Source organism: Mandrillus leucophaeus, unplaced genomic scaffold (genome assembly GCF_000951045.1).
Source record: "Mandrillus leucophaeus isolate KB7577 unplaced genomic scaffold, Mleu.le_1.0 Scaffold655, whole genome shotgun sequence".
NCBI classification, from domain to species: domain Eukaryota; kingdom Metazoa; phylum Chordata; class Mammalia; order Primates; family Cercopithecidae; genus Mandrillus; species Mandrillus leucophaeus.
The window spans coordinates 462,737-473,321 of NW_012107086.1; positions in this window are offsets into that span (position 1 = coordinate 462,737).

Consider the following 10,585-nt stretch of genomic DNA (forward strand, 5'->3'; position numbering starts at 1 on the left):
ATGTTGGCCAGGCTGGTCTGGAACTCCTGACCTCAGGTGATCCACCCACCTTGGCCTCCCAAAGTGCTGGGATTATAGGCGTGAGCCACCGCACCCAGCCAAATTGTCCCATCTTAAGTGAGGGACTCTATACATTGCCTCCTTTGTCCTTGTACTGTATGTTTTGAGAGCATTCTTATTTTCTTTGGAGCAGACGGAAATTGTGTGCTTCCCTTTTTCTGTTATATAAGTTGCAAAGAGATGCCCGTTTGGCATTTTCCTTGTTACTTGGCTTATGGTGTTTCCTAACACGCACAATATTCTGGTTTTATGTTGTATCTTTATCAATTTTTTAAATTAATATTTCTTGGTTTGAGTCATAAGCCCGATTTATCCTCACAGCTTGTAGAAGTATTTATCAATGTTTTCTTCTGTTTTTATGTTTTCTTTTTTGTTTTTTTTTTGAGACAGAGTCTCCCTCTGTCGCCCAGGCTGGAGTGCCGTGGCGTGGATCTCAGCTCACTGTAAGCTCCGCCTCCCGGAATCACGCCATTCTCCTGCCTCAGCCTCCCAAAGAGCTAGTGAGAGATGAAGCTGTCTGGGTTTCTGGGTCAGGTGGGGACTTGGAGAACTTTTGTGTCTAGCTAAAGGATTGTAAATGCACCAATCAGCGCTCTTTAAAATGGACCAATCAGCACTCTGTAAAATGGACCAATCAGCACTCTGTAAAATGAACCAATCAGCAGGATGTGGGTGGGGCCAAATAAAGGAATAAAAGCAGGGCACCCGAGCCAGCTGGGACAACCCGCTGGGGTCCCTTTCCCTCCTGAGGAAGGTTTGTTCTTTCTGTTCTTTTGCTCTTCATAATAAATCTTGCAGCTGCTCACTCTTTGGGTCCCCGCTGCCTTTAAGAGCTGTAACACTCATGGTGAAGGTCTGCAGCTTCACTCCTGAAGTCAGCGAAACCACGAAGCCACCAGAAGGAAGAAACTCTGGACACGTCCGAACATCAGAAGGAACAAACCCTGGACACACCATCTGTAAGAACTGTAACACTCACCGGTAGGGTTTGCAGCTTCATTCTTGAAGTCAGTGAGACCAAGAACCCACCAATTCCAGAGACACTGGCACTACAGGCGCCTGCCACCACGCCCAGCTAGATTTTGTATTTTTAGTAGAGACGGGGTTTCACCGTGTTAGCCAGGATGGTCTTGATCTCCTGATCTCGTGATACTCCCGCCTCAGCCTCCCAAAGTGCTGAGATTACAGGTGTGAGCCAGTGGGCTGGGCCCATTTTTTTTACCGTTTAGATTTTTCTTTCCTTTATTCCTTATCTTACTATAGCTTGTGAAGAATGAATTAATTTTCATCTTTTTATGGGCATGTTCAGTTGCCAAACACAAAGTATTAATAAAGGCTCTGTGGATTTTATTGCATAATATCTCTTATGCTTTGGTATATTTCTGATTTTTCTACTGCCCTGGTCTGTTCACCTAGTTTTGGCACAACATCGCACTGCTTTAAGATCATAATGTATTTTAATGTTTTACAGAACCAGAAACCTTCACTGTGTTTCGTTTTGGCTATTCTTATATGTTTGCTCTTTCATATCCACTTTGCAAAATTGTTCCTAGCTTTAAAAAATGATAAATCAAATACAATGTTGACGTTAGCTTAAAAATAAATAGCCTGTAGTATGTTTTCCATGAGTATGAAAAAGACTTTGCTATCTTTGAAAAAAAAATCCATCAATTACTATTGTAGATGGTTTTAAATTAACAGCAACACATGCTAAATTCTGCTAGACATTTTTGCATATGCAGACATGATCAAGGGACTGTTCTATTTATCTCTATAAAAATGATGAACTTTATCAGTTGACTTCCAAATATTTAATCACTCTAGAATTCTAGGTATAAATTGCATTTTGTCATATGTTGTTTTTAATAATAAATTGGAATGTGCTAGTATTTTATCTTACATATATCTGTGTGTAGGCAGAAATGAGATTTTTCTGTATTATTCTATTTTGTACAACATTTGGAAATTTTGGGTACCAATGTTCCGTTTGATCTTCATAACCTATTTGGAGGTAATACTTCCATTGCAATATTCTTAAATTGAGTTAGAAGCATTGATTTATGTGTTATTTGAAAAGACTGTAGAATCTCCCTGTTAAACTACTTGAGCCCGGAACTTTATTTGTGAGCACTTCTTTTATAAACTTCTCTACTCCTGTGGATATTATTCTGTTTAGACTTATAAACAGGGGTCTATATTGGGAAGAACTATATATGTTTTTCGCCAGAAAAATTCCGTATCATTTTGCTTTCCAAATCAATGTGCGTTAAGTTGTACTAATTATTATTTAATGATTTTAATATAAATTTATGACAGCATAGTCAGTCTTCTACATCTAATCCACTGATGCAGTCTTCTTCATTCTTCTTAGTTTCTTCATGTCACCTTCTTTTTCTTTTATTTATTTTTATTTTTGAGACAGGGTCTCACTTTGTCACCCAGGCTGGAGGGCAGTGGTGTGATCTCAGCTCACTGTAGCTTCGACCTCCCCCGGATCAGCTGATCCTCCCATCTCAACCTTCCAAGTAGCTGGGACAGCAGGAACATGCCATCACATCTGGCTAATTTTTGTATTTTTTGTAGAGACAAGGTTTCGCCATTTTGTCCAGGCTGGTCTCAAACTCCTGGACTCAAGCAATCTGCCTACCTTGGTCTCCCAAAGTGCTGAGATTACGGGTGTTAGCCACTGCACCTGGCCTACATAGTTTCTTGAGTTCAATGCCCACCAGGATTTGATACTCCCAAATCATGTCTCTTACTCTATCATTTTTCAGCTTACACGCACACACACACACACCCCTTTCTTTTTGAAGTACACTCTTAGTTCCTGTTGGTAACCAAATTATTCAGTGTTTACTCTTTTGAAACTGTATTAATTCACAGTTTTTTGTGTTTTTTTTGTTAAAGGCGTGTTAGGTGGGTAAGTATTCACTTCTTGCTTACATGACAATTTCTCCCAGGTCTGTTAATATTTATTTCATTATTTTTGGCTCTCTTCAAGCTGTGGAAGTTTTGCTGTCATCTCCGTAAATTATCTCTTTTTTTTTCCTCTGATTTTTAGTGTTTTCCTTCTCTTTGGTGTTATGCACCTTGACTTGTTATGCACCTTCTTTTAAGTAATTTTTTATTTTTCTTTTTTTTGACACATTGCATTTCTGAATTCAAGGATTTATGTCTGATGTTCAATTTTAAAAACTTATCACCAACTCTTTGAGTACTTACTTGAATTATTTTAATATAGTCTAGAAGAACAATTAGATTTGTTTTATTCCCTCTCATTTCACTTCTATGTTTAATTATGTTTGTATTTTATATTTTTTCTCCTTCTACTATATTTATTTTGCTCAATATACCAGTTCTCACCAGCTCAGAATAATTTAACATTTAACCCATATGTTGCATATTAAGCATATTAATTACATTTTCAATTATTTACTTCATATTTAGCTCTTTTCCAAATATGGCTTGTCAAGCTTCGAGTTTCTTGTTCTTTGCACATTATTATATTTTTTCTATTTCCCTCATTGTATTGAAAAACATTTTAAATGTAAGTTCTATAGCTGTAACATAAGTTGTAATTTAGATCTCCCGTATGGGCAAAATCACTTTCAAAATGTCTGCAGTCGGGTTATGTATTTTTCCATTTGCCCTATGGGATTGGGCAATCCACATGGATGTGGTATATGTGTGATCACCAATATGTAAAAGAAACGCTTCTTCTTCTTCTTCTTCTTTTTTTTTTTTTTTTTTGCATTTTTAAATTATACTTTAAGTTCTGGGGTACATGTGCAGAACATGCAGTTTTTGTTACATAGGTATACACGTGCCATGGTGGTTTGCTGCACCCATCAACCTGTCATCTACATTAGGTATTTATTTCTCCTAATGCTATCCCTCCCCTAGCCCCCCATCCCCTGACAGGCCCTGGTGTGTAATGTTCCCCTTCCTGCATCCATGTGTCCTCACTGTTCAGCTCCCACTTATGAGTGAGAACATGTGGTCTTTGGTTTTCTGTTCCTGTGTTAGTTTGCTGAGAATGATGGTTTCCAGCTTCATCCATGTCCCTGCAAAGGACATGAACTCATCCTTTTTTATGGCTGCATAGTATTCCATGGTGTATATGTGCCACATTTTCTTTATCCAGTCTACCATTGATGGGCATTTGGGTTGGTTCCAAGTCTAACATTACAACAGAATACTACTCAGTGATACAAAGGAACAAAAACAACTGAAAAGTATGCCCTAGATGAGCCTGATGAATTCGCTGAGACAGCTGGACATAGTATCTTTTGTAGGATTTCAGGCAAAGTAAACCTGTGGTAAGACAAAAGAAAAATAAAAAATCAGGACAGAGGCAGTTCTGTGAAGAATGTCAGTGTTAGTTTAATGGGAATAACATTAAATTCAAAAATTGCTTTGGGCAGTGTGGCCATTTTAATTACATTGATTCTTCTTATCCATGAGCATGGAATATTTTTCCATTTGTTTGTGTCATCTCTGGTTTCTTTAGCAGTGGTTTGTAGTTCTCCTTGTAAAGATCTTTCACCTCCCTAGTAAGCTGTATTCCTAGGTGTTTTATTTTTTGTGGCAATTGTGAATGGGTGTTCATTTATGATTTTGCCCTCAGTTTAACTGTTGTTGGTATACAGAAATACTAGACATTTTTGTCATTGATTTTGTATCCTGAGACTTTGCTGAAGTTGCTTATCAGCTTAAGAAGCTTTTGGGCTGAGACCATGGGGTTTTCTAGATACAGGATCATGTTATCTGCAAACAGGGTAGTATGACCTCTTCTCTTCCTATTTGAATGCCCTTTATTTCTCTCACTTGCCTGATTGCCCTGACCAGAACTTCCAATAACTATATTAAATAGGAGTGGTGAGAGAGAGCATCCTTGTCTTGTGTCAATTTTAAAGGGGAATGCTTCCAACTTTTGTTTATTAAGTATGATGTTTTCTGTGGATTGGTCATATATGGCTCTTATGATTTTGAGGTATGTTCCTTCAATACCTAATTTATTAAGAGTTCTTAACATGAAGAGATGTTGAATTTTATCAAAAGCCTTTTCTGCATCTATTGAGATGATCATGTGGTTTTTTTCTTTAGTTCTGTTTATGCAATGAATCACATTTATTGACTTGTGTACGTCGAACCAAGCTTGCATGCTAGGGATGAAGCCTGCTTGATCGTGGTGAATAAGATTTTTGATGTGCTACTAGATTCATTTTGCCAGTATTTTGTTGAAGATTTTTGCATGGATGTTCATCAAGGATATTGGCCTCAAGTTTTCTTTTTTTGTTGTTGTATCTCTGCCAGGACTTGTTATTAAAATTTGTATTGAACCAAAAAAAGAGACAAAATAGCCAAGACAATCGTAAACAAAAAGAATGAAGCTAGAGGTCTTGTGGAACCTGACTTCAAACTATACTACAGGGCTACAGTAACCAAAACAGCATGGTACTAGTATAAGAACAGACACACAGACAAATGGAACAGAATAGAAGGCCCAGAAATAAGATTGCATGCCTACAACTATCTGATCTTGCACAAACCTGACAAAAATCAGCAATGGACTGGGTGCAGTGACTCATGCCTGTAATCCCAGCACTTTGGGAGGCTGAGGTGGGCAGAGCGCTTGAGGTAAGGAGCTCAAGACCAGCCTGGCCAACATGGTGAAACCCCCATCACTACTAAAAATACAAAAATTAGCCAGGCATGGTGGCAGACTCATATAATCCCAGCTACTTGGGAGGCTAAGGAAGGAGAATTGCTTGAACCTGGGAGGCAGAGGTTGCAGTGAGCCGAGATTGTGCCACTGCACTCCAGCCTGAGCAACAGAGTAAGACTTCATCTCAAAACAAACAAACAAATAAACAAACACCTGGAATAACTGTCTAGCCATACACAGAAAATTGAAACTGGACCCCTTCCTCACACCATATACAAAAATTAACTCAAGGTAGATTAAAGACTTAAATGTAAAACCCAAAACTAAAAATCCTGGAAGACAACCTAGGCAATACCATTCAGGACATAGGCACGGGCTAAGATTTCACGACAAAGATGCCAAAAGCAATTGCAACAGAAGCAAAAATTGACAAATGGTATCTCATTAAACTAAAGAGATTCTGCACAATGAAAGAAACTAATAACAGAGTTAATAGCTAACTATTAACAGAACTAATAACAGAGTTAATAGCTAACTATTAACAGACAACCTATGGAATGGGAGAAAATTTTTGCAAACTATGCATCTGACAAAGGTTTAAGGAATAAAGAATTTTAGCAAATTTAAATAAGGAATTTAAGCAAATTTACAAGAAAAAAACAACCCCATTAAAAAGTTGGCAAAGGACATGTACAGACACTTTAAAAATTTTTAAGTTCCAGGATACATGTGCAGGATGTGTAGGCTTGTTACATATGTAAATGTGTGCCATGGTGATTTGCTGCACCTATCAACCCATCACCTAGGTATTAAGCCCAGCATACATTAGCTCTTTTCCCTAATGCTCTCCTTCCCTGAATCCCATCTCCTGACAGCCCCCGGTGTGTGTTGTTCCACTCCCTGTGTCCATGTGTTTTCATCATTCAGCTTCAATATGTAAGTGAGACCATGCGGTGTTTGGTTTTCTGTTCCTGCGTTAGTTTGCTATGATAATGGCTTCCAGCTTTATCCGTGTCCCTGCAAAGGACATTATCTCATTCCTTTTTATGGCTGCATAGTATTCCATAGTGTATATGTACCATATTTTCTTTATGCAGTCTATCATTGATGGGCAACCACCTGAGCCCTCCTGCCCTGTTGTACTCACACCTGCGATTGCTCCCCTCACCTGCATTCAATACCAAAGCCCTGGCCTCCTCACAGCTCCTGGAATCCAAGGAGCCCTGTGCCTCACTCTCCTCATCTGCAGCATGAGTGTCTCCCTCCCACCTCCAGCCTGGCACGCAGACCCTAGGGCCAGGGACCCAGAGCCATCTTGATGGCCCAGCCCCTCTTTCATCCTGAGGTGACCCAACCCTGGATTTGACCCCAGGGAGGTCATGCCCCAGGCCTCAGTCCCTCACCTGTCTGTGGAGGGCAGGGCTTGGGTGGGAAGTCGGCCTCACCCCCAGCCAGGCTATGTGCCTGGAATCTGGTCTCCCCTGTGTCTTAGCCTCATCCTCCCATCTTCCTCACCTCCAGAGGATGGAGCAGCTGCAGTGCAGGAGAGGATGCGTGTGGGTGGGGGCCCTGAGGCAGCCCATGCCCCGGTGCCTGCTGCTTCTCAGCTAGGGGAAGAGACTTTCACCCCAAGGGCTCAGTCTCTGACTCGCCCCAGGAGGACCCTAGGCGCCCCTCACAAGTGGGAATGGAGCCCCTGGGGCAGTACCTCCTGGGGGTCCTCTCCTCTCTATCAATGACAAGCAAGACCTTCAGGGTAGGATCATGGCAGCCACACCTCCAGAGACCCCTTGGCTGCTCCTGGACCACACAGCTGCTCAGGGAACTTTAACCTCTGGCCCCCTCCACACAGCCGGCATGACCCCTGCAGGCACTCGCCTGTCACTCGCACACAGAGGGCACAGGACACACAGCCTGGGGGAGCCGCTGCCAGCAGCTGTTGGCCTCAGCGTTCTCTCGAAGGCATTGAGCACCAGAAGCCACTGGGACCCCTTCAGAAAGCAGTTCAGGACACCAGCCCTGCCCCAACCTTGACCCAGACAGTGGGTGTCAGGGGACCACCTCAGGGTGGGTGGCAGCTCAGCTCTAAGGTATCCCTGCTGCCGAAGACCAACTGTTCCTGCTAGTTTGAATCTGGCCACAGGGTCTCTGTTGGCGAGACAGATGACCATGAGGCAGACACCCCGAAATCTAGCACGACAGAGCTCAATGCCCCCATGAGAGGCACCATAGCACGCAGACTTTGCAGACATACTAGCGAAGGCCACAGCAGGCCCTGAGTGAGGAACAATCTGACCAAGATCCTGGGATCCTGCCACACAGCCCTTAAACCAGCGACTGGAAACTGTTTCCCTAAAGAGCCAGGAGTCAGTATTTTCAGCTTTGCCAACTGATCTTTGCCTCAAGGATGCAACTCTGCCATGGCTGCACGACAGCAGCCTTCTGCAGGTGGCCTGTGAAGAGATGGACATGACTGCACCCCCATAAATCTTTACTCATGGACATGGAAACTTCTCAGTGTCATGAAGTGTTTTTTTTTAATTTGTTCAACCATTTGGAAATGTAAAATCCATTCTTGATTCACGGGCCACAAGGGCAGGCAGGGACGGGCCGCCCCTTGCCGACCTCTGGAATGAGCTTAGAGAATGAAATGACAGGCTGGGCCAGCGCAGCCTCCTCACAGCGGATTCGCTGCAGGAGGGTCCTTCTTAGCAACCACTTCTCATCCTTCGTCTTGGATTCAAGTGCAGTTCAGGTGGAGAAAGAGAGAACAGAACTGGCCTCAGCAACAAGAAGGAAGGAGATGCAGGGTCAAGCAGATGTGTGGATCCATCACACTCAACATTCACACCAAGCGGAGCACAGGCAGGACCAGCCCGGGGGGGCCGAAGCGGAGGCCCTCTGGGGTGGGGGACCTCTGGGTGGGCAAGATTCTCTACCTAAAACTCATATAGACGTTCTACACAGCAGTCGTTACAGAAAACACACACCAAGAAAAAGGCCAAAATAAAAATAAGACACAAGTTTGGCCGACTGGGTCTTACAAGCCAGTAGGTAAGAAAGCCCAGGAGGGCCCACCAGAGGCGCTGGGGGTGGGTTCCTGCCTGCAGGGGGCCTGGGACACCCCATTCCCACGGAGGAGGACCCAAGCTTTGGGGAGGAAGCTGTCAGAGTCACCAGTGAGCTGATCACAGCTGGAGCCACAGAGCAGGTGAGGAGCCCTGGCCACGTCCCCGTGCAGGCTGAGAAGCTGGGGTGGGGGCACACCCCCAGGGGCAGATGCAAACAGTGGACTGCGGGTCCTCCTCCTGCCCCAAGGATGCTCAGCTCCCAACGGACCACCAAGGCCTGGAACCCAGGGACACACCACCTGACCATCATGCCCAGGCCTCCTGGACCAGGCAATGTCCAGTACAGGCAGGCAGTCTGGGCTTGGTGCCAGGACGGGGTGGATGGTCTTGCTAGGCAGGCCTCCTTCTCCCTACCAGCTGGGCTGGTTGCACTGTAGTTTTAGTTCAGGCAACATATTGCTGCCCACTTTGGCCACACCAGTCCCTGGCTCCCTGGCTAGGCCCAGTGCTGTCCAACCCACCTACACAGGCCCCACATACCCAGTGCCCACCAGGCTCCTGTCAGCCAGGAGGACCCATGCTCATCCTCTGAAGTATTCGTGGGAGCCTGCATCCCACAGGGACCCACGGCTCAGGGCCAACCTCCATGGGGGCCTCTTGGTTGTGGTGGCAGGGGCAGGGGGGAGTTGACCTCCAGCCCTCCCGTCCTGGCCACTGTGTTTTGTGGGGATCATTCAGTCCTGGGAGCTTCCTGGGGACCCCAGAAGGAAGGGAACAGGGTGGCCATGCAGCCTCAGCCCCAGACTCCAGGCCCAAGCGCAACAGAAGGAAGAGAACAGCGTGGTCATGGCAGCCTCAGCCCCAGGCTCTGGGCCCAAGTGCAACAGTCCTTTGATTCTGGTTTGATCTGGGCAGTAACAACAGGTCATGTCATTCGCACAAGGATTGGCTTCAATATAATGCATCAAGGGACTGTGGAGGACACAGATCAGCCTCCAGGCCAGTTACACCTGGTGGCTTAGCCAGTGCAGGCTGGGGAGTGGAAAAGCTGACCCCGACCTCCCCACCTACCCTGCCCACAGATGCCAGTAGCGGCCAGGGATCCCTGACTTCAGGCAGAGGCAGGCAGCACAGTTATTTCCTCCTTTGATCCCATCCCATGGCCCACAGGGCCTGGAGAAACCTGGCAGGGGCTGAGTTGGGAGAATCAGGCAGGGGGATGCCAAGTGAAGAATGTGAGGGACTGGGTATGAGGGGCACTAAGGGCACAGGGTCTGCTTCCCCTGGGGAGGTGGCAGCGGGACATATACTAGCCAAGCCTGTGCAGGCCCCACCCTGCTGCCAGGCACACGTGGTGCCCATACCCACCCCAACGGCTGCAGGAAGGTTCTTCATCAACAAAAGGGGAGGACGCACCCACACCCATATAGGCATTGGTGCCCACACACATCAGAGAAGAAAATTCCTGCTGTGCCCAAGGTGTGGGGAAAGAGGCAATGTCCCCTTCCTTCCCATGGTGGGTCCCAAATTACCTGCTCGTGCCAACACCCCACCCCCCAACTCCACAAGCTGCTGACCCCCACCACAGTGCCATGCCACGTGCCAACACCCACCCCCAACTCCACAAGCTGCTGACCTCCACCACACTGCCATGCCACGTGCCAACACCCACCCCCAACTCCACAAGCTGCTGACCTCCACCACAGTGCCATGCCATGTGCCAACACCCACCTCCAACTCCACAAGCTGCTGCCTCCACAGTGCCATGCCACATGCCAAGAACAGC